General features: G+C 39.4%; 1 protein-coding gene across 8 annotated transcripts in view; it reads left to right on the top strand.

Annotated features, from left to right (window-relative positions):
• Positions 1-23,956, top strand: part of sox5 (SRY-box transcription factor 5) — a 213,073-nt gene that overhangs the window by 89,465 nt on the left and 99,652 nt on the right. For 7 of the 8 annotated variants that reach the window (XM_082168111.1, XM_082168117.1, XM_082168118.1 and 4 more), the window contains one exon: positions 11,289-11,348. The gene's annotated coding sequence lies outside the window, so the exon portion shown is untranslated. The remainder of the gene's footprint in view (positions 1-11,288; positions 11,349-23,956) is intronic. The other variant, XM_082168121.1, reaches the window with a different exon arrangement.

Below are 23,956 nucleotides of genomic sequence, written 5' to 3'. Positions count from 1 at the left end.
AGGGAGTAATTACAGTGTATGTGCTTTGTTTTTGAGATGTTTAATTATGGTGTTTCTGTAAACGACACAGTGACAGTTCAGGGCCTGTGTGTGTGTCTGTGTGGGTTTTCAGTATGCACACAGTGAATGGGTAATTTTAGTTGTTTGGTTAATGATATAGCAAAAGTCTGTGACCCTTGAGTGCGTTCTGATGGTCTGATCTTAATGGATCCCTATCATGGTGCTGCCGTCCTGTCTCTCTGTTTCGAACTTCCTTTGCTTTCTTTCTCACATCGGCTATTTATGTCGGCTACATCTCGGTTCACTGACACAGTTTATTTCAGTGTCATTATTGTGTTCTTTGTGAAGAGTGGACAAAAGCAGGGTGTTATTCTCCTCATTACTAACACATGAACTCACTATGCTTTTGATCTGAGGCCACTAAACAGCATAAACATCTCAGCTTTTAGATCTCAGTGTGAAGCGATGACTGGAAAATGAATTACAGTGAATCCTGAAATGAACTAAGTAACGGCCTGTGCACACCAAGAACGATATCTGTAAACGTAACTACAGTGGGTACGGAAAGTATTCAGACCCTCTTACATTTTTCACTCTTTGTTATATTGCAGCCATTTGCTGAAATCATTTAAGTTCATTTTTTTCCCCCTCATTATTGTACACACAGCACCCCATATTGACAGAAAAACACAGAATTGTTGACATTTTTGCACATTTATTAAAAAAGAAAAACTGAAATATCACATGGTCCTAAGTATTCAGACCCTTTGCTGTGACACTCATATATTTAACTCAGGTGCTGTCCATTTCTTCTGATCATCCTTGAGATGGTTCTAAACCTTCATTTGAGTCCAGCTGTGTTTGATTATACTGATTGGACTTGATTAGGAAAGCCACACACCTGTCTATATAAGACCTTACAGCTCACAGTGCATGTCAGAGCAAATGAGAATCATGAGGTCAAAGGAACTGCCTGAAGAGCTCAGAGACAGAATTGTGGCAAGGCACAGATCTGGCCAAGGTTACAATTTTTTTTCTTATTTTGATAAATAAGATTCTCTGGTCTGATGAGATCAAGATAGAACTTTTTGGCCTTAATTCTAAGCGGTATGTGTGGAGAAAACCAGGCACTGCTCATCACCTGTCCAATACAGTCTCAACAGTGAAGCATGGTGGTGGCAGCATCATGCTGTGGGGGTGTTTTTCAGCTGCAGGGACAGGACGACTGGTTGCAATCGAGGGAAAGATGAATGCGGCCAAGTACAGGGATATCCTGGACGAAAACCTTCTCCAGAGTGCTCTGGACCTCAGACTGGGCCGAAGGTTCACCTTCCAACAAGACAATGACCCTAAGCACACAGCTAAAATAACGAAGGAGTGGCTTCACAACAACTCCGTGACTGTTCTTGAATGGCCCAGCCAGAGCCCTGACTTAAACCCAATTGAGCATCTCTGGAGAGACCTGAAAATGGCTGTCCACCAACGTTTACCATCCAACCTGACAGAACTGGAGAGGATCTGCAAGGAGGAATGGTAGAGGATACCCAAATCCAGGTGTGAAAAACTTGCATCTTTCCCAAAAAGACTGTATTAGATCAAAAGGGTGCTTCTACTAAATACTGAGCAAAGGGTCTGAATACTTAGGACCATGTGATATTTCAGTGTTTCTTTTTTAATAAATGTGCAAAAATGTCAACAATTCTGTGTTTTTCTGTCAATATGGGGTGCTGTGTGTACAATAATGAGGGGAAAATTTTTTACTTAAATGATTTTAGCAAATGGCTGCAATATAACAAAGAGTGAAAAATGTAAGGGGGTCTGAATACTTTCCGTACCCACTGTATAATGATAAATATTATCGTCCACACCAATGGATGATTATGTTGTGTTCATTATAAGAGGATGCTGTCATCAAAGTCAGGTGGATTCTGTTTGGCTGTGATTGTTCTTACTGTTCATCAAATGGAAAAAAAGATGTTCTGCATAGGGCTAGGTATTGACACAAATTTCACTATTCAGTAAGTTGTTCTGTATTTTTCAACATTCATTCTGATGTTCATTCAATTTTATTTTGTGCTATAACTAGTAGTAAAGGAGAATAGTTGATACGTTCACATGCTTTTCACGCTGCCGCTTCAATTGATCGGCCAATTCGAAAATAGTGGTACAGTAAAATATGAACATTTTTATTTCGTTAGGGCAGTACCTCTAGTATAAAGACCCTAGAAAGAGCGCAGTGAAATAGGTTGATTTTCTTGTAACGCAATAGCATACGAGACAATGCACACTGAGCTGCCTAAGTTCAATGTTTCATAAATTCAATTTCAAGAAGTAGTAAAATAAGAGCAAGAAACACATAAAAGTTACAAAAGATTAAAAGTACATGAGAAAAGATGTGTCTTTAACATGGATTTGAATTTGGCTAACGTTTCAACAGGTAGTGGTAGGTTGTTCCACAGCTTAGGGCCAGCCAAGGCTTGATCACCCCTGCGTTGTAGGCGAGATCGTGGGACAGACAGGAGATGATGATGATTTTGTGATCTAAGTGATCTTCTTGTAGTCTGGCTATCACCAGACCAAGCTCAATCTTTTAAGATTGAACATTGGTCTGGGGGAGTCTGTTATGTATTTTCTACTGCACAAGAGGCGTGATCAACGGGCATAGTTCAAATGACTCTGTACGCAATTGGATAGTCCTTCAACCAATCAGACCAACGATCCGGGAAACGTAATTTGCAGAGCGACGTGAAAACTCCAGACAGCAAATGTGTAACCAAACGTGTTGATCAGCGGTTTGCAGAAGCAGCAATGGAATCGAGCGATTTTTGCAGGTTGTGCAAAACATACATGAAAGTTAGTGGTATTTACACCCACTCGAGCAATTTGTTTGTTAAAAAGAAGCCATTGAGCATCGTCGAGAGGTTAAAAGGAATTGGACAGAGCCGTAACGGCTCTAGAATTGGATTGGATCAAACCCGCCAATAGTGCGCCAGATGATTAAGCCAGTTTGTGATTGATTCCTGCAAATTTGTAAAGGAAGCAGGATAGATAAATGTACAGGTTTCCAGCCTGAGCTGCAGGGCGAAATCAAATCACTGGCAGATCAGGATGGGTTTACCCAGTCAAATCTGGTTGGGTTGTGAGTGACAATTAAGTCAGAAAGGTATTTAGGGGCTAGATTGTTGAGAGCTTTATAAACAAATAATAGAATTTTAAAATCAATTTGGGATCGGACTGGCAACCAGTGCAGAGAGCGTAGAATTGTTGTGTTATGATCTCACTTGCAGCTCCCCGTGAACAGACGAGTAGCCGCATTTTGGACCATTTGGAGACGATAGACGGAGGAGAGAGGTAACCCGACTTGCAATGAATTACAGTAATTGAGTCGTGTTGAAATAAAAGTGTGGATACCAGTTTCAAAACTATTCCTGCTTAAAAAGGGTTTGATTTTGGCTAACCGGCGAGGATGGTAAAAGTTAGCGCTAACTACAGTATGGCATTAATTTGTTTGTCTAATTTAAGACTACTATTTAGGTAAAATCCCAAGTCTTTAACGTCAGTGATAAGGTATGGCGTAAGGGTGTCTAGATCGATAGAGTTTTCATCAGAGTTCTATTTTGGCCCAAACTGGATAATTTGGGTTTTATCGTCATTGAGTAGCATACAATTGTTAGTGAGCCACAGTTTGAGTTTGTGAAGACTTCCACTCTATTAAATACAAAATTATCTTTGTGTTTTATATGTATGTAGAGTTGGGTTTCGTCTGCATAGCAATGGTACTCCCAGAGGTAGCATGTATAATGAGAATAGTAGGGGTGCCAGAATCGATCCCTGGGGTACACCACAGGTGAGCTGCCGAGAATAAATGAACAACACCTAAACAAACATAAACTTCTAATAGACCGGAAAGACTGGAACCATTTGAGTACCATACCTGTGACACTAATAGAACGTTCCAGCCGACATAAAATAACCCTGTGGTCTACGAAGTCAAAAGCCGAGCTCAAGTCTAAAAGTAGTAAGGCCATAGTGTCTCCAGCGTCTGTAGTCAATAAAATATCAATAATATCACACTATTGATTAGTGTTCAAGTAATTCTGCAACTGTATAAAAACAGATTTGAGTCAAGTAATTTCGTTAGAGCAGTTCATTTAGTACAAGACTGAATCCAGCTACTTATTCGTTTGTCACTTATTGATGCGTGAGCCTCCCCTTTATATAACGTAAAGCTACCTAAAGTCCTCTATGGCGCTGCTCGCAATAAGCTCTGTGAGAATTGAATGAATGGATTTGGCATTTCTCTGCCACCTGTAAGGAAATGTTAAATCCAACAAAGTGGTTTAATAAAGGGTGAATCGATCTTGTAATTGATCTCGACTTAGCACATTTTACTGTACCGATATTTCTAAATTGGCGGTTAAAGTTTCATATGAAACAATATAAATATACGGCCCTAACAAAATAAACATTTGGAGCACTTTTTTACTGTACCAGTTTTTTTTTTTTACGGACCATTAAACTTGGCATATAGGACAATGCACACTGAGCTGTATATTTCGCCATCAGCCTATTGCAGAGGATGCGAGGATGTTAAAGCAGACATAAGGCCATGAAATAAGACGCACTGCCCAAACAAAAGCCACATTTTTTGCAGTTTTACTGTACAGTCTTTTTTTTATGGACCCTTGAGCTCCATCGGATTGCGCCATCGGCCCATTTCTCTGCACGGTTTCTCGGCCGCCACAGGATTTGTGCTAAAGAGGATGTAACAAGGTTCAAGCTCAGGGAAGAATGAGGCAGAAACCAGCGAATGTTCAACGTAACATTAATCACCAAATATACAAACAACAAAACGAAAGTAAAGTGGCAGCTCCTCACGGACGACTGCCGCATATAAACATAATAAAACGCAACATAAAGTCCAGGCCTGGTCCTCTCTCATCCTTCACTGTCATCGCTCTTCCTTTTTATCCTTCCGGAGCTCCTCCGTGGGACTCCAGACCAGTGTGACACCACGTCCTTAGCACTCGCGCCACCGGCTTCGCTCCGTTCCCATGAACCAGTAATTGTAACACGTAAGCGCGCTAAAGTTTCCAGAGAAACTTTTCACGTGTGCACGTGAAAGTCAGTACATTTTTGATTTCTGAAAAGTTCCCTTTAGGGGCTCCATAAAAAAAGGAGATATTTGGACAAATTTTTGAACATTTTGAGAAATAATATTTGAATAAAATGTTTTCAAACAAACAAAGATGTCATCAAATCTGTTTCACACCATTTTGTTGTGATAAGACAGAAGCTTCAAACAGAAGATGGTTTGTCCCAGTGTTAGGTCATCTTTACCCATTTCAGCATTTTTATTTATTTATCATATGTAAAACTGTTGGCATGTTGGATTGTATTGTCTAGGTACATTTTCACTCCCATTCTGAGAAAATGACTTTCTAAAAGGAAATATTTATTCATAGGCACCGCACAAAACCGCACTGATGGACAAACACCATTGCTTGAACCCCGCAGGGTAGATTGGTTGTGTAACATTTATTCAAATAGACCTCTTTGTACAGGAATGAGAAGAGATGAGGCTCATTTTACAGGAAGTCCGTCCAGGAAAACTCAGCGAATGTCATTTATCTCCTGGGCAGCGCTGACTTCTGAACGCAGGTGTGACCCTTAGCTTACGCATACAGAGTGTGTTCGTGCCTTTTTCCAGAGTGTCCTGGACAGAAGGATGATCCTGAAAAATCACTCAAAGTCACAAAACACGATCAATTATTAAAAAATTATAGCATCTCAGTAAACGCACATCTGTGTAGAGGGCAGGAGTAACATGCAAACGGTAGCCATTAGCACTTGGTGATGTGTGTGAGTGTTTGTAACCGTGTGCACTGCATATGAACCCAGTAGACTGTGCGGCTAATGAGCTGGCCCGTATGTAATGTGATTAAAACAGTGTGATTTGGTGTCATTCTGCTGGTGTGTTCAGGCGTGCTGAGATGAGCTTTATTAATTTAATAAAGCAAGATCATTGGTTGGCTGGACGTGCTTTCCGACACCCCCTTCTCCCCACCTCACAGCTGTTCTGCTGCCCGCATTACAGCTCTCCCCCTCTGTCCTGACTAACACCGCCCTATTCAACCTGAACCCTTGCCGATGTTCACACACTCACCTGTTGCCAGTCAACACAAACTCCTGTGAGTTCACTCTCTCCATTTCTTTTTTTCTTTTTTTCTGTGTGTGACCATAGTGTTTTCTCTGACTTTTTGAGTGCAACTTTTCCTGCTTAGTGTGTAAACTTATACATCCATGGAAAGTTTTCTATTTATTTATTTATTCTGCTTTATTGAAATGAGTTTAGTGTTCTATGTAGACAACATTCATAATGTATAGATTCCTTCTTACTCAATAACAACTTTTCATCTCTGGTAGTGCTGGGTTATATATATTTTGGCCATTCCCTTACCCCTTAATCCAGCCCTAAGCCTAACCATACCACCAAACCTGTCCACCTCAACTGCAGAAAAAGTGTTTTGCAATACAACATCATAAATATTGTTATAGTATATATCATGATTAGTTATTTTAACTAAAATGTAAATTGTAATTTCTGATTTAAAGGTTTCCAAAAACAAAATCTTCCCCCTGTACTGCAATTCATCTTTTCCACTGTCCATCACAGCCTATAAACTAACTTTGAAAATCTGCATTATGCGTGTTTGTCGGTCAGTCAATGAGCATGTGATTCAACAGGGAATGCATGCCCAGTCATATGTCCAGCTGCACGATGCCTGTGTGTGTGTGTGTGTTTGTGTACTCTAGTGTCTTTGAGTCTATCTTCCTCTCTGTATAGTTCTGTGTTCTCTAATTGTGTGCGCCAGATGACTTTTATTAGTTTTGTGTGACAAAGTCTTCAGAGAGAACGCAGATGGCTGAAATTAGTAGTACAAAAAGCCATTAGAGTAGGTAACAGATGTAAATAAGTTAATCTCTTTGTGTTGCTCACTCCAGAGTCTAACCTCACAGTCACACCGAGTCAGAAGAGAGATCTCTCATTTTCCTCCTCCGTGTCTCTTTGATTCCCTCCCCATTCATTTCCTGCATGTGACCTGCATAGCAGGAAACAACTTAATTGTATGAAAACACTGATCTTGTGTATACTACTGTAGTTTCACGCAGATGAACTTTTTTTTCATCATGTAGAGTTTCAAATATTGTCTGCAATAACACTGAACCAACATTCTAAATGTATTATTGGGTTTAAGACAAAAAAAAAATGATTTTAAGAACTTAGTTATGTAAGTTTATGATATGATAGTGTAGAGCAGTGGTTCTCAACCAAGGGGTTGGGGCCCACTAGGGGGCCATAGGAAACTCTCAAAGGGGCCTCAAGATTACTTATTAATTATTTAGGCAAAATCGGTACAACGGTTAAAAATAAAGCAAAATAAGCATGAGTTAAAAATAAAGATATTTCTCATTTTTATTTAATTAAAATGATGAATATAATTTTTACATTTAGCTCTAATTTTTTTAATTCCTTATTTTCCAGTAAACTGGAAAAGGCATAGGGCTGTAAATTATTTTGAGGTCAAACTTTTTGAAGACAGAGTTTGAGAACTGGTCTAGTGGTCCAGTTTTAGTTTAGCCTGAAAAGGGACCTTTTGAGAAAACTGATTAATTGTCAAAATAGAACATCTTAATTTTATGGCTAATTGTAATTTTTGATCCGATTTTCAAACTCTAAAGCCATTTACACAGCCCATCTAACAACCACAGAACAGCAACCTTTGACCTCCAGCGATTAAAATAGCTGTGTGAACAAGGAAACCCCCTTATTTAGTCCAGCAAACAGTCCTTCAAGTAATTAGCATCTTTAATGGATGACTTTGTCCAAATAGCAAAACTGTTTAGTGCCGCTTAGTACAACCCTCTCCTGTCATGTTTCCTGATCTCTTTATCTGCGTGGAAGAGCCATCATGCTCCGTTTCACACAACCATTCTGGACCTTATGTAAGACAACAGTCGTATGATCTCTCTCTGTCTTCAACACAATTCCTTCATCTTTCCATCCTTCCATTTCAACAAATAAACAGACCACAGGCCCACTTTGCTTTGCAGCCTGACATAGTAACCATTTTCTATGACTGCATTATGCAAGCGTTCTGTCACACAGGCCAGAGAACAAAGGACCCGACTTATCTCTCCTCAGAGGGGAATTCCACCCCAACAACAATGAGATATTATTCTTATTCTGTCTCTAATGGAGTCCATCGATACACATGGCTTCTGAACTTGACCAGGTTTCCAGTCAGACTTTGAGCTAATTTTGCTAATCATTTGTACTGGATGTTCGCTAATCTGAATTTTGTATTGTATCATACCTAAATCGTCATACATGAAATTTGGGATGTAAGCTGATGATGATAAAGCTTAGCAGTTAACACACATGCTACAGAAATGTAACAGTAGCAGTTACAGAAAATGATGAGCACTAAAGCGCTACATGTTGAAGCACATCTGCTAAATGCTAGTCCATGACTTCGACAAGGCAGCTTCCTTTTGAAAATTGACCTTAACCATTTTTACTGCTGTTTATGTATTTTTTTTAGCTAGTCCATGACTTCGACAAGCCGGCTTCCTTTTGAAGATTGACCGTAACCATTTTTACTGCTGTTTTTTTTTTTTTTTTTTTTTTTTTTTGAGAAGCATTTTAGGCAAGGCAAGTTTATTTATATAGCACATTTCATACACAATGGCAATTCAAAGTGCTTTACATAGAAGAAATAAAAATAATAAAAAGAAATAAGAATAATTAAAACAGTTTAGAAAAATAAAATAAAATACAGTACAGTACAAACAGTCGGACGAACAGCGGCACAGTACTCATTCAGTAAATGCATAGCTAAACAGAAGTGTTTTGAGTCTGGATTTGAATGTGACTACTGTAGGAGCACATCTGATCTCTTCTGGAAGCTGGTTCCAGCTGCGGCTGGCATAATAGTATAATAATAATACCACACATAATAATAATAATAATAATAATAATAATAATAATAATCAGTTTTAATACTGAAGTAACTGTATGCTAACTTAAAAAGCAGATACTCCTACTTCCAGATACTCTTATAGAAGTCATATAGAACTAAAATCTTCTTGAAAATGTAAAGTTATCAATATTATTAAAACCATTTGAGGCTCATATACTGTTGATGCTTGACCAGAACCTTTCAATCAAGTACCCTATACACTTAAACAAACAAAAAAAACTAAAAAAGATGTACCATGATACATTAATTTCAGTACACTGTCAGAAAGGAAAAGTGCAAACAGTTTTCCTTTAGGGTTACCTTATTTTTGTTCCTGTACCTTATTATTTCCCCCTTGTAATACAGAAAGATGCTCTAATTAATGGTTTAACAATATTTCGTCTTAAATGATGTTACTTACCACTATTTTGTGAGTAAGATAATGTGGGAAAAACGAGTCTCCTAGAGACAGAGTAGTTTGTGTAAGGAAGGTTTGCATTGCTTTGCCGTGTATTGTTGTGGAGGTGTTAGCCGCCAGCTCTCACGCCCCACGTCTGAATAGACCAAGACAGATGAGTTAAAGAGTGCATTCAGCCCAGGAACTCATTTCGTCCTTTCAGTGGACACTCTCAGATTAACAGTACAGGCTTCCATCATGAGACGAGGCCGAGAGAAAAGCCACATCACTGAAGACTATAGCACACAAAAGGGGATTTCAATCAGTGTGGCACTCAGGCTGGCTTTATGGGCTGACAGGAGTAAATAAGACTGCGCTATAAGCAGGGGCCCTGCACTGACACTCATACGTTAGGATAGATATACATATACACACAGATAAGCAAACATGCACACACTCCTATCTACAGTAGCTCCAAGCACAGACATTAGAGTTTTATATTAAGTGTTTGTGTCTAATGTAATCATCCACGTATTTACACTACCAGCCAAAAGTCTGGACACACTTCTCTGAATTAGTTTCTTATGTTAAAAATCTTATGTGATGATAATGCTTATAATATAGTATGTAATTAGTCATATTATACATGTAGGCTTACACATAATTTTCTTTTGCCTACTAAAGTAATTTAATATTTGTAATTAATTTGTGTGCATATATATATATATAAACATTTATAATGATTATATTTATTATTCTATTATTTGAATATATATTATAAATACATTTATGATCCTAAAAACCTTCTAAGATGATTATAATGCTTATATAGTATGTTCACACCCATCATACAGACACAACCACACATAGTTATCTCGAATCCTGCTGTCTATTGTTCTATTGTGGGCCCAAATTCATCTATATGTGTTGTACAGACATCTCCACAATCCTCTGAGTGTAAACCCTCCCCCCTCGGGTATAGCACCAGGGTGGTCCGACGCATCTTAGCAATCGGAGAACCACTGGCCCCAATTCGCAAGAATCTTGGTTACGTGATCGACCTAAAAGAGTTCGATGTATGTTCATCCGAGGTTTAGCCGTTCAATCATGTTCCATTTCCACCTCACTGAGGACTTCACGCTGCACGCTAAACTTGGATGATGACATCCAAGTTTTCTCTGCGGATTATATACGGGAGCGTGCAAGATTAGAAACTTACAATGAGGCTCAGCTCATGTAATGAAAGATCCCAATGTTCTCTTAGACTATACAACCATGTCTCTCCAGCACGTCCCTGCAATGTTCCAGTGAAGACATATACAACTGTGTCTCCTAAATCTCATCTGGTTTGATCTGTTAGCAAGGGGACAGTGGTCTAAATCTTCCAAAACTACTCACAAATGACATGGTTTACCAATTCAGTTCTAAGAAGGATGATATAAGACTTAGCGCCGGGTTTGTTGAGGAGAATCAGAGCTTGCCAAGAGTTCTGATAAAGCTGAGAGAATCCTCTCTATTCTGCATGCTTACACTCATAAACTCTAGACGTGACATTTTAAGTACTGTACAATTTACAGATGCAATGATAAGTTCTGTGAAGTGGATTAAGAGTGTTTCAAGTTGTTTATGGATAGAAAAATCTACACAATGTCCGTCTTTGAGGTCCAGAAGTTCTCCCGTTGGGGGAGAACTTAAAACAAAGCAAAATTATAGTTTCAATGCAACACTCAGCTTGGCAGAACAAAGTTTAATACTTTTGTTCCACCATCAAACAAACCTCTTCAAGCAGAGAAATGCTTCAGTGTCGAGAGGGCTGGAGAGCCTGAGTGAAGTTTCTAACTTGTTCTTTTTGTGTTCGTTTTGTTCAGGTAGCAGAAGATACAAGAATAAAACTTTTTCACCACAAGAAGCCTCAACACAACTGACTGGTATGTAATATGTGCATCTGCAAAAGGCTTTTATAAACGTTCCCAGTGCTTTCATTTTTTGGTCATTGTTACAGACATTATGTATCCTCATAGCCTGTTACTCTTTGACAACTAAAGCAAAGCAGTAATGTCTGGTGTCGTCTTGTGATTGTCTGCTGATGTGAGGGTGTACAGTATTCCAGATATATTTGGACACATAGTAAATGGCCATTACCACCATTAGTAAGGGTGGTTGATAATCTATGTAGGTTTTACCACTGACTGATTCTTAAAAATGTATATATTCACCTTGTCGCCCTGTGCCACTTGTGCATGGCAGACACAAAAAATGTAAATGAAAATGTACATTTTTGCAGTTTATTGTATTAGTTAAATTTAACTTTTCCTCAATATATAATTTAATCAGTATTAAATTGTATTTAATACAATTATCAGTTAGATTTTATACATTAATTTAAATGTTTTATAACAATATACAGTTTTATATGTTTTATAACAATATACAGTTTTATAAGTTTTTATAAGTTATTTTTCTTATTTTCTTATATACTGCAATCCAAACATGCAGTAGGAACAAAAGAGAGAAAAAAGTCACACATGACTTGATGTTTAAAAATTTGGAAGATATACTGTACAAGTAGCCATTTATACCGTGAATTTGCTTTCAGGAAGCAGAAAAAAAAATCTGTATTTCTCAACTACACGTTAAAGAACTAAGTGTGGTTTGTGTTCCAAATGCTTTAATGGTGTCACACATAATTCAGTAATGAACTCTGAAAGCTCTGATCATGTAATAGACGTTGCCTCCTGGCTCTTTGGACAACATATGTTCACACACTTCAACTCACCTATGAGCGCCATCAGGGGGCTGGTTTTGTTTGTGTGTGTGTGTGTGTGTGTGTGTGTGTGTGTGTGTGCGTTAATGGATTCTGGAGAAGGGGCTGTGAGTCTGTTCATCTGTGTTTGGGGCTGTTGGTGGGTGTCTTTGTCATGTATGTGTGCCATACATGTCTGTGTGTGTGGGACCGTATCACAGACGGGCTTGAGTGTGTCAGAGTGGCCGCTGTCTCGCAGCTTGTAGTCATATTTCATGAAGCCTATGAGACTCAGTTGGCGGTATGTGTGAGTTCTGTCTATTTCCGTCTTTCTGACTGTGGCACTGCCCACTGTGTGTGAGTCTGTGTATGACTTCCTACTGTCTATGCAGCGTGCCAGTGGGAGACCGCCATCCTGTACCCCCTCGCAGCGAGATCCACCATTCCTATGCCTTCATCTCCAACCAACCATCCTCTCCCTCTTTCTGTGTGTCTCTTTTACTGTCTCCACCTCCTCACTGTATCTCTTTATTTCTCTCTGTGGGCATCCCTGTAAAGTACATGGAGTTTGGGCAGGCAACAAACTCGTTTATTAGTGTTAGATTTCTCTTTTATCTGCACTATAAATAGTTGTCTGATTGATGTTGCGTTTCATTTGTAGATGCCTGATTTAGACGATGACATGATGCGCTCTGATCCAGAAATCATGGCTCTGTCCCCAGTCCCTAATGACTCTAGAGCCTCTACCCACTTACAAAACATTGTTCAGTTGACAACTGCAAACTTTTATCAAGCTGCTTGACTTTTGTTTTCTGGCATAGACCATATACCTGCCAAAATTGTTCTAATGATTTTATTTTGATGACATATAGGCCCAGACGGAGCGGGGTTTTTATCTGTGGTAATTTTGGGAAGTCTGTTGAATGGATTTAAACGTAGTAAAACTCTTTTAGCTACGCTATAGTTGTTAGCTATAAGCATACTTTAAATTTGCCTAAAATATTCAATAAAATGAAAAAGATGGGAGATTTCTTAGAGCATTTTGACCAAAGCATGTTCCAATTTTGTCTATTTTTTTTCACCCTAGACTCACCCTAGTCTGTCTACTGTATCTGTCTGTCCGTCCGTCCGTCCATCCATCCAAATATTTCCAAAACATCATGTCAAAAACTTGAAATGTATGTATATATATTTCTATATTTTATTTAAATATATAAGAGATCCAGATAGCCTGTTGTGTCTGTCTGTTTCTCTCTCTCCTCCAGTTTTCCCACCTCTCTTTCCTCCTGAGGGCAGCAGCAGCAGCGGCGGCGTCGGCACTCCTAATTGGCCGTGCGCTCGACGTCGCCTGTTGTGATCATATAAATTTATTGGTGCTTAGAAGGCACAAGCTATTAAAACATTACAATAGACATTAGCGCAGGCCCAAGCAGCCTGCTTGGCCTAACGAACATATGCTTCCCTACCAATGCCTAAACTCTTATTTATGGATTTAATTTAATGTGCGGGAAGAATTCTAAATTAAATTTGGTGTGTGCCTCTGGAGAGTGTCGGTGTATAATAACATGGTAATTTTTACACATCTTTATGAGAAATGAGAAAATTAATTCTTTCTGACAAGCTGTAATTACTGGGCTTGGACTAGTCGCAGCTGAACAGTTTGAGCTCAGCTAGTCTGCCAATGAACTAAAGGAGAGGAGAACAGATAAGGAGGACACACACAATTATGGACGCACACCCACACGCGCACACAGACACAAAGACACGCAATTACATACACCCACAAACACACACCTACGGATCAACATACACGCTCGCTGAAAGCTAACACACAACTACTCCCATCCGAACTAACAGACTCCTACATACCTACAGTAACTGCACACAAAACGTATAGAAGATGCCATAAAGCAGTGGTTGTCCACTGGTTTTGCTTCAGGACCCAGATTTTCCATCGGGTGTCAAGAGGAAAACCCAAAACTTAAAAAAATTTTTTTACATTTTCTTAAAATCAAACAGTGAAACCTTTTAATATTCCAGTTTTCTCTATTCAGGAATGTCACACAACCTGTTTGTGTTGGACTCTTCTTAATTTGTCTGGTTTCTTGACGCCAGCAACAAAAATACATGGCAAATACATTCTCTTGTATTTTATTGTATTAATTGTATTTGGCATACTTTTAATATACTTTCAAATTTTAATATTGGTGCATCCCTACTGTAAACATTTGCCTGGTTCAAATATTGTATTGTCTCTTAAGCACTCTTGTAACACGTCTAAATGTAAGATAGCCACATGTTCAGTCTAATTGGTTCCCTTCAGAGAAGTACGTGACGAAAGACGAAATGGACGTTTCGGACACAGTTATGGGTGAGGTCTCAGCCTGTAGGGAGTTCTGTTGCCCTGTCTGATAAACATGAATTGCTAGTAGGTCTGCCCCATTCAAGGTCATCTGCCATTTAGTATTCACAGCAAAGCTTGACCATACCGCTAGGTCTCATAGCTAAATAATGATCACACATACTTTACCCTATTGCATTTTGAAAAGAGAGAAAAACTGTTATAGCTGTTGTTTCTGTTGCTATCGGTATGACATTATGGGTCACTTTAGTTTCCGCACTGTAGTTGTGTGGCATGGATAGGTGTATGCGCGTGGCACATGCTGACTGTGCATCCAGGGGCCATTTCAGTTTATTTATTCATTCTGTTCCATTTTGTCATGCGCTGTTAAATGTTTAATCCTCTCATCCCTGCGGTTGGGGACCGCCAGGGGAATGCCGCCCTAGTGGTCACTGCAGTGAATAATACATTATGGTGTGTGTGTGTGTGTGTGTGTGTGTGTGTGTGTGTGTGTGTGTGTGTGTGTTTGTAGTGATGAAATGCAGGTGTCAGTTCATAAGATGTCCATTTTGATGACCGTGTCTCTCTCGCTCTCAATCTCTCTCTCAATCTCTCTCTGTCACACGCACACTTTAAAACACTAGGTTGGAGTCTATTAACCCTTCTGAAGGGTGGCCTGTCAGAGTGTGTTAGCTGATGGCTCCATTGTCTTTCACTCTCTGTGACTTACTCACTCTGAGATAACAAGTTGAGCTCTCATAAGCACTCTGCTCTGACTGTCCTCTGTCTGTAGATGGAGAGGATAAAACATTTATTCACCTGGAGTAAGGAGTTGGGCAACATACCACCACTCTGTTTTTGACTGACAATGACAAAGAATGCTGTCATGCTGATCAGACAACAATGTAGAGCATCCGTTTGTGTTATAGACATGAATGACATCTCAAATAGTGAAGCTTTGAGGAAAGTTATGCATTACTTTTCTAATTCCACCACGCACTACTAGACTGAAACTCAGTTTGTGTTTGTCATGTTAGTGACCACTTTACACTAATCTCAGTCCAGCTGCATCAATTACAAGATCATACTCCTCCCTTATTGTAGATGCTGTCCTAGATTTTGATACAGGTTTTATCTTAGATTTCAAATCGCATTTCTAATCAGATTTTAAAGGGGACCTATTATGCCTCTTTTAAAAAGATCTCAGGTGTCCCCAGATTGTATCTAAGTTGCAGTTCAATTTACCCCCTCTGATCATTTATTATACCATGCTGTAAATGCCCCTTTTTGGGTTGAAGCAAAAACATGCTGTTTTCATGTATGTATCCTTAAATGCAAATGAGCTGCTGCTCCCTATACAGAAGAGGGCGGAGCCTTTACAACTTGTGCCTCAGATACTCTGCCAACAACAGACAAAACAAAACAGTTTATTTATACAAATTTGTATCGTGATTCAGCTCACGTGACTACAGTTCTTTGGCGTCATGAAAGTTTATTATTTGCACGTTTTAGAGCCAAATCAGTTACTAATATGCGGTTTTCTTAGTAGACACAGCCGAAGTACACGCACAAAGCCTGTTGTCACATTGCGTTCTCTTTCAGGTCTTATAGTGCTTAAACTGTGAAATTCACACAAAGTTCAGTTGGTTATGTCTGTGAACGTAAACAGCTGGGGGAAAAAATCACGTCTATATTAGATCTGTATTAAAACAGCAGCAGCCTAATATACAGTACCTGCTGTTGTCTATCCTGTTAATGTGAATTGAACAACAAAAGAAAAACAGAAATTCACTCACTGCTCTTGACTGAATAACTTTAGTAGCTTTAATAATAATTAATTTCTTGAATGCTTCTATTAAACATGGCAGACTGTGTACAGCTCAATCAGGGGAGGAGCTAAGCTAATAGGCCAGATTCTGTGGCCAGCCATGGGCGGAGCCTGTCCCACTGTGACATCACAATGGGTGCATTCCTGAATGGCTCATTTTGAGACACCATTTCTGATTTATGGGGGAAATAACATGGAGTGGATGTATTTTTTACCATAATAGGGTGGTTGTGTACACACACTGTGGACACATAGTTATGTTCAAAAACAGTGTAAAAGTGAATTTTGCATAATAGGTCCCCTTTAAAATTGTTACAAATTATATTGCAGTCTTTTTGTTGCACTCAAAGGGCAACAAGCTTCAGTTTTGTAGTTTGCATTTTGCTTAAGTAGTCAGACTTGCGTTGGGTTGGCCTTTTTAATTCAAAGAAGACCAATTTTAATGCTGCATCATACATTGGCATCCTAGGGGATTGTTTGCTGCAACAGTTTTGGAAGGGTCTTTTCTGTCAGGGTCAATGCCCCTGTGTATAAAGAACTTGAATGGCCTCCCCAAAGCCTACACCTGACACAATGCTACCAGACACAATTTCACAATTGCTGGTTTATTTCACTGACGCCCTCTTGTTTCCAAGAATCTGAGCATGCACACAAAACTACTAATCAAACCACTCCCTATATGCAAATCAGCCCCTTGTTAACCCCAATCAGAGAGGTCACTGGATGCTGCTTTCAACATCCCTCAACGCAGCATCTCCGCCACTGCTGTAGCCTCATGGGTAATTACAAAGCTACCCGGCTAGTCTGTCTGACAGCGTTGTGTCGCTATGCTCATGACCCCGGCATGACCTCTGAGAGTGTAGGTAATCACCTGTGTGTCCTGAGCTTAGATCTCTATTAGCGCAGATGCACAGTTCAGCTCCACAGAGGAGGGCGAACACACCCCACATTCATCTCCTCACAGAGGGGTCAGCTCACCTATGAGAGGGAGATTTGCCTGCGTGGTTAGCACATGGCCCAGTGGATTGTGGGATTGCATTTCAGCTTGATATAGCATGATAGGAGCTGTCATGCTGACTATGAGGTCTTTGAATGTTTTTTTGTTGTTGTTTTTTTTAAGGAGAAGGATAGGTCAGAATACTGAGTTTTGTGGCTTTTTGTCCATTTCTGGTAGCTTTGAGGTCATTTATATGCTAGAGTACTCTTAATAGTTGACAAAATTTAGATTTTTGAGTTTTAGCAGATCAAAGCTAGTAGCTATTAAAAAAAGATTACATATTATTGTTTATCAATTTAATATTATTATATTACAGTATTAAATTAAAATATCCATTTGCATTTAAATAAATTGTTATATTAATATATACAATTATATAACATATTTAGAACTTGTATGCCATTTTAATGATGATGATGATAATAATAATAATAATAATAATAGTTGTTGTAGTTGTAAAATTAAAAAAGCTGTTATTTTATTTTACAATTTTCTACGTATTTTAAATTTTAATATAATATAATGTTGTGAAGGCAATTAGGTGTTTCTCCAATATTTTTAGTATGAATTGCCGGCCACCTGCACTTCCTGTAAATCTCTCACATTATTATCTGTTTTTCTGTTCTCGATTGTGTCACCACATCTTTCTACACTATGATTTTTTTCTCTTCTCTTTGTTATAGCCAAGAAAGCGAATGATTGCTTTTGTATGAATAGTGTGGGAAAATAACCAACAAACGATCTTTCCTACTATTAGATGTGATCTAATTAGAAGTATAATAAGATCACATGATGTGGCCGTCCAGATGTATACATTCATGCGAAGCTCAGACACTTTGACAAGGGGCACGTCAGCTGTCCGCATTGGTATGCAGAAATGCTGTCCCAGCCCTAATGTATTCATGGACATAATCCCTCTATTGGTCTGACCGCATGCATATGCATGTTTTGTTTGGACCTTGTGTCCAAGAGGGCAGCTAATATGCTTCAAATGAAGAGCAGCACTCCATCAGAGCAGATTAACATCAGGTGCAGAATAAAGTCATGTGGTTCCTCTGTGTGAGACTAAAGCAGGATAAGTTTGTGTTTGATATCTATCTGTAACCAAGCGCTTTAGTGTCTTTTCTGTAAGCAGGTGTCAAAAAGAATTGTGGGTTCCCCACTGACCCAGAGCCTGTTCCCGGATTTCAATCCCAGAACTCTAGCCACCATGTCAGAAGAAGTGACACAGGTTCTGTTCAGGAGTTTTGCTCCTATTGTTGCCATGTAAGATAGAAATACAAAAGTCTTTACGGGGAGAAACACTTTTGATAGAGTTGTGGGATGTCTGTGAATATAAGCTGAAGGACAACCATTGTCTCTGGGCGACCTCAATTTGGTACTGTATAGTTCTTTTTGCCTCATTGTCTGGAGCCACAAAGCCACCATTCTCCTCGTCTTGCTCTCAAGAAAGAGGGATTAGTTAAATAACGCAACTGCGTGTCCAGATTTCTAACTATCAGACCACATTACAGAGCGAAGAATGAGTCCTGGGGAATGGGGTGGAAGATGTTTCGAAGAACTTCTCTTTTAATTTCCCTTTTCCACATCTTTGAGCCGGAATAAGTTGGGTCAGATGGATAGAGAATGATGGAAGACCATTAGGAATGCGGGGTATTTTGGGGGAGGGGGAGTGGTCCAAACGCAGCTGCATTTCCTGTTTATTCTTGGACAAGTATGAGGCGCTTCATGAAGAACAGGAGATGCATTCTTCTCTTTCTCTTTTTTTTTCTTTCTTTCTTTCTCTCTCTACCTCTACTTAGCTACTTCATCCTCCCATCTGGGCTCCAATACGCATCATTCCTCCATCTATTTTTTTTTTGCCTTGCTTTCTCTCTCCTTCTTTCTGGGATCTGACTGAGGTCTTTGTATGTGACGGGCCAGTTTTTAGTGTAGACGCCCCTTTCATCACAAATTCTGTGGGTGCAACCCACCTCAGCTGACAAGAGGGGGCTGTCAAATCCCACCAAAAAGTTTCATTTCCATCCTTTGGTAGTCTTAAAGTTGTGGTCCTTCTGTAAACGATTCATTGCTGAACGTTATTCCAGTTATACTTTATTTCAATGGTCCACTTTAGACATTCTACTAACTACAAGTAACTTTGCAACTACATGTCAACTAACTCTCATTAGAGTAATAGTAGACTGTTAGGTTAGGGTTAGGTGTTAGTAGAATAAGTTGACGTAGTTGCAGTTGCTTATAGTCAGTATAATGTCTGTTGGAGACCATCAAAGTACAGTGTTAGCAGATATTACGCAAACAATCTACTAATACTCTAATCTAATCTTGATTCACTTGGAAATCCGTTGCATCTTGATACAAATCAATAGAACTTACTGCTGTTCAATAAACCACCTGGCCGGGTGTTACTGAGCAGTGATGTTTCAATCGCCTTCATCAGTGCTTTAGAAATTGTCTGAATCTTGCATCTTACCATTATCTCAGTCCTGAGTTTAAGACATCAGAGATGGCCTTTCTGCTCCTTTCTCAGTTTCTTTCATCGAGTTGACTCTTCATTGAATTGGCTTGAATCTGGCCTTATGTGACCTTCATTGTCCTCAGACAAGAGACACAGAGCGGGGACTTGAGCTGACCTGCCTTTTTCTATTGAAAGACCTCTGAAAAATCCAGAGAACCAAAGCATAAAACGCTGGGTGTCACTCAATGTTGCTCAAACTTTTCCATTAGCAACTTTGTGAAAGTCACACTATTCAAACACAGGCTTTAGAAATGATGCCCAATGTGCTAAATGACCTTCTCACTCATAGAAATCTGTAAACAGACCGATTGTGAAGAATGTATGAACTTTGAGCCCTGGAGTTATATACTACTCAAAAATATATTATTAACTCCCTTAAGAGTCCCTTGATCTTGAATAGATTGAAATGAGTTTGTACTTTTCCTTCTCTTTTAAAATGAAATGTTTTCCGAGTTCATTTTCTTTCAATCACAGTATTAATTCCCTGTTTTGATACATCAAGTTTCAATAGACCAATACAAATGCCACAAAGATATAATTTTTCCCCATATTAACAGCATCATTTAGTAGAAAACAATATGTCTGAACAGTAAAAGAGCACTTCTCCTTGATAACTTCACCTCTCTGTCATTCTGTCCTCGCTGAGCTTTAGATATAATGAAGACGGAAGATGAAACAACAAGACAATTATTTTTGCACGCAGATTAAAGCACCATCCATCATGCTTAATTGCCTTTTTAAGATCGGCCCACATACAAACTCGTGCTGTTTATTCTTCAAGGTTAAATTTGCTTTTGTTACCCGTTATGTCGGAGAGGAATAAACGGCAACCAGGTTGAATCGAGGAGCACGTCGGATGCGGTGTGAGGGACCGCTAACCGGTCATTTCAGAGTCCTCTGGTGGACTGGGACGCGCTACTCCGTTCCTAATGTATTCATTACCGAGAGGTGACTCGCGCCGTGAATCGTGTTGGCAGCTCACAGGTGTTCGTCTCTTTCATTTCTTCTGCTCCCGTTCTTGTTTTCCGCCTCGCTCATATTGCACGCGCACACGCAGGAACAGGCACACATGCCCGCAGACGTGTACAGCTGGTTCGTTGTTGTCGCAGGTCTGAAAAACAAAGCTTCAGCAGATGGTTGTTTTAGTGCCAGAGCAAAGAGGATCTACAGTTCCATCACCATGGTCACACACACACATACACGTTTACACTCACAGTCACTTTGTCTCTGTCTTGCCTGTGCTTTTCTCCATCTCTGTAATGTTTATCAAGAACATGATTCCCTCTTCAACTGTCACTTGCTGTAGTGGCTGTCCTGCATTCTGCTTTAATGAGAGCAGTGGCACTTTTCACACACGCACCTACACTTTGCCTAGTTATTTAAATGAGGACACATCTAGACGTCTGTTGTTATTGTTGTTGTTTTTGTATGACAGTTATTTCTTGCCCATGAATTTTATTGGTCGATCGGCTTTCCAAGAGTGCTAGTGTTTAACAGCGCTGGGATTTTCAAAGGGTTCTATCAGGCACGTCATACAGTATAGAACCCTATAGGGGTTCCCATCATGAGGTCATTGTATGTATTTAGTTAGAATTACTTTATATTTAATTAATTGTTTTACATAATTAAACCGCTCGTAAACATACTTTATCATGAAAAATCCCGTTAAACATGAAAGTATTATTCAGGACATTTATCCTTATATAGAACCTTGTTTTGTCTTTAATTCTTGTTTAGCAAGTATATTGTGTGTGTGTGTGTGTGTGTGTGTGTATAAAGTATATAGTATTATATATATATATATATACATACACACACACACACACACACACACACACACACGCTGTATGCTAGACGCTCAGTAGCTGTTCTGTGACTCCGGCTCTTTTATCCTGAAATTGTAAAGCTGAAATGAGCAGAAATTGTTTGTGTGTTCACATACTAGTGTGTAACTGTGGTTTGTGTGTGGAGAAATGGAAATGCCATCGATTGAGTCTGTCTGTCCTTAACAGGCCCTAAAGTGCAAAGTTCACAACACAGTTGTCTCTCTCATATTGTTTGTTTTCCTGTCATAGACTTCCCATTGACTTGTTCTGAGCTAATGATATTTTCTATCCCCTAATCCTGCTTCTAACCCTAACCCGAACCCTCACACAAATCGTATTAGGTTTTCACTAAGACATTCCATTAGTTCATTGCATTAATTTTCATTGAATTTATTAGTTTAATTAAGCTAGTTTCAGGTTTTACTCTCCCTTTCAGCACAATGTCAGCAAAGCTTGACCCACTCACTGAAACAAAGGCATTATGAGAGATTTATTGTGGTTTGCGAAGAATCTGAATCATAATGCATTTCTTTCGCATTTTAACCTAAGTAGCTTATTTTAGCATGCGATTTATGTTTGAATTCTATGACCTAATTGTGCTGTAAAGACACTCAAAGGATATCCACATGCACGTGCAGACGTGTGTGCGCATTGCACATGCTATGGGACCAGTTTTTTATCACCTGTAAACTATTCCTAACCATAACAACTTTTTTAAAAAGCTGGTGAAAATGCATTTTTAAATCTGATAAGTCCTATTAAAAAGGCTGAAAAGTAAATTTGCTCTACAAACTGTGTCAATAATCTGTTGGGATGCTCCCATATTTCCATGTCACCGTGGCAGCTCGTCGCCATGGCAGCAGAGGAAGTGGATGCTCCGCTGCGGTCATTTGGCTTGAAAATTTGATCTCCACACCAAGATGACAGTGAAGATGTCACAAATCAAATTACGCTCACTGTCGAGCCGGGCCTGTGAACGGGACTGTTCTGTTCTTGAATGCTCGTTAAATTCTTTACTCGTATCTTGATAGAATAATAATAATAATATCAATATCAAAAGGAATATTGAATGGGCAATACATATGACGTTAGGTACTGTAGATGCATCATTTGACTGCTTTGGTCCTAATGTTCATCAGGGTGGAAACTAACTGTGGATGTTCACTTTACATAGATCTTTTCCTGCTTATATAGGCAGTATTTTGCCCAAATGAGCTGCAAAGTAAACCAGACTTCACTGCAATTATCTAAAGTCTAGTTGTGAGACTAGAGGGTCTATTTAGAGGAAACCCCCAATGCTGAAGGGATGGAATTCCCACAGGAACTCATATAAGCCGAATTTAGCTCAGTAGTACATACAGTAGTATTCCTACCCCTTTTGGTGCCGTATTTAAAGCCCTTAAGATTTGGGCACCAGAGTGCAAAGTAACTGCACAAACCCTCGATCACTGGACATGTGGCCGTTCACTCCAGTTGTTGCCGCCGTTTGGGGACCAGAACTGCTGTCTCCGTGGTAACGGTATGGCACTGAGGAGATCGAAAGCTGAAGTTCAGCCGTATTGATCTCTAGCTGTTCCCTCTGTGCGCAGTCACTCTGAAAAATGGAGAACGAGAGACGGAAAGTGAAAATGACTGAATGGTGGAGTCGTTTCCCGTTCGTTTCCCATGGCTCTCAGACACTTAGAGACACGCACACAAACATACGTGGGCCAGGAATCTAAGGTGTGTATGTTGACAGGGAACTGCACACTGTATGTAGTTTGAGAACTTCTAAACCTACTTTTGAAAAGGAAATAATGTCATTTGTATATTCCACGTGATTTGAGAATGATCTAAAGAGCATCTTATGCTTCATTCGAATGTCTGTGCGAATGAGTCACATGATCACTGTGCTTTATTCTGTTAGATTTTTGTTGTGTTCATCATTGTGTTCACCGTAAATCAATGGAATCTTTGTTAAAAACATCATGTTCTGCAGCGCAGTTTGATGAACAGGTTAAAGTTCTCACCATTTCTCCATCTATCATCTTCTTTTTCTCGCATCCCCCTACCCCTTTCTGTCTCGTTTGCTTTGCTTTATTCCTGAGAAGAAAGCCTCCCACACTTTTATACAAAACTGCTGAAATTGTATTGAGTGTCATCCTGAATGAAATGGATGGAAACCTTGACCAGTTGTCACCCCCTTCAAGAATCCAGGTTCCTGCAAGCACACAAGCGAGTTCACTGTGGTTATTTGGAACACAGACCCAGGCAAATTGACTCAATGCTTTTTGTAAAGTTGAC

This window comes from Leuciscus leuciscus, assembly GCF_965113295.1.
Source record: "Leuciscus leuciscus genome assembly, chromosome: 4".
Classification (NCBI taxonomy): Eukaryota; Metazoa; Chordata; class Actinopteri; order Cypriniformes; family Leuciscidae; genus Leuciscus; species Leuciscus leuciscus.
This window is presented reverse-complemented; position numbering and strand designations above follow the sequence as displayed.